Source organism: Dipodomys ordii, unplaced genomic scaffold (assembly GCF_000151885.1).
Source record: "Dipodomys ordii isolate 6190 unplaced genomic scaffold, Dord_2.0 Scaffold91, whole genome shotgun sequence".
Classification (NCBI taxonomy): Eukaryota; Metazoa; Chordata; class Mammalia; order Rodentia; family Heteromyidae; genus Dipodomys; species Dipodomys ordii.
In genome coordinates this window covers 551,967-553,719 of record NW_012267307.1, presented here as the reverse complement: position 1 = coordinate 553,719, position 1,753 = coordinate 551,967, and positions in this window count along the sequence as shown.

The window sequence follows — 1,753 nt, the reverse complement described above, 5'->3', positions numbered from 1 at the left end:
TTGCCATTTTTATTTCTTCATTTGAGAAGTCCCTCTTTAGTTCCCTTGCCCATTTAGTAATTGGTTTGTTAGGTTTGGGAGGGATTAGTTTCTTGAGCTCCCTGTATATACAGTATGTTAACCCTTGTCTGGTATATTGCTGGTAAATATTTTTTCCCAATTAGTTGGTTGTCTTTCTTGCTTAGTTGCGATAGATTTAGCTGTGCAGAAGCTTTTTATTTTAAGGTAGTCCCATTTGTCGAGTCTCTCTCCAACTTGTTGTGACCCTGGGACTCTGTTCAGGAAGTTCCTTCCTGTGCCTATTAGTTCAAGTGTCTCTCCTACTCTGTCTTGCAGTGGTTTCAGAGATTCAGGTTTAATGTTAAGGTCTTTAATCCATTTTGAGTTGATGTTGGTGCATGGTGATAGGCTGTGGTCCACTTTTAGTTTTGTGCATGTGGATGCCCAGTTTTCCCAGCACCAGTGGTTGAAGAGGCTCTGTTTCTTCCATTGTATGTCTTTGACTCCTTTATCGAATATCAGCTGGCTGTAGGCTTGTGGATATATTTCTGGGTCTTCTATTCTGTTCCATTGGTCTTTGGGTCTGTTTTTGTGCCAGTACCATGCTGTCTTTGTTATTATAGCTCTGTAGTAGAGTTTGAAGTTCAGCATGGATAGCCCTCCCATATTGTCTTTATCCCCTAGAATTGTTTTGGCTGTTCTAGGTCTTTTGTTGTTCCATATGAATTTTTGGACTGTTTTCTGTCTTTCAGTGATGTACATCATTGGGATTTTAATAGGAATTGCATTGAATTTGTATATTAGTTTTGGAAGTATTACCATCCTTACTATATTAAGTCGGCATATCCAGGAGTATGGGAGGTCTTTCCATTTCCTAGTGTCTTCTGCAATTTCTTTCTTTAACTTTTTATAGTTCTCATTAAATAGTTCTTTTACATCTTTGGTTACGTTAATTCCTAAATATTTTATTTTGGGGGAGGTTATTGTGAATGGGGTTGCTCCCTTTATTTCCCTCTCTTCTTGTACATTGTCAGTGTACAGGAAGGCAACCGATTTTTGTGGGTTTATTTTGTATCCTGCTATTTTGCGGAAGTGATTTATGATTTCTAAGAGTTTGGGGATGGAGTTTTTGGGATCGTGAAGGTATAGTATCATGTCGTCTGCAAAAAGGGATAGTTTAACTTCTTCTTTCCCTATGTGTATCCCTTTAATGTCTTTTTCTTGCCTTATTGCCCTGGCTAAGGGTTCCAGGACTATATTGAAGAGGAGTGGAGACAGTGGGCATCCTTGCCTTGTTCCTGATTTTAGGAGAATTAGTTGTAGCTTTTACCCATTAAGTATAATATTGGGTATTGGTCTTTCATAAATGGCTTTTATTGTTTTTAGAAATGTCCCTTCTATTCCTATTTTCTCCAGAGCTTTTAGCATGAATGAATGTTGAATTTTATCAAAGGCCTTTTCTGCATCTGTGGTGATAATCATGAGATTCTTGACCTTGGCTCTGTTGATATGTTGGATTACATTTATTGACTTACGTATGTTAAACCATCCCTATGTCTCTGGGATGAAGCCTACCTGGTCATAATGTATAATTTTTTAATGTGTTTCTGGATTCTGTTAGCTAGAATCTTGTTAAGGATCTTTGCATCTGTGTTCATCAAGGAAATTGGCCTGTAATTCTCCTTTTTGGTTGGGACTTTGCCTGGTTTGGGGGTGAGTGTGATATTGGCTTCGTAGAATGAGTTTGGGATAG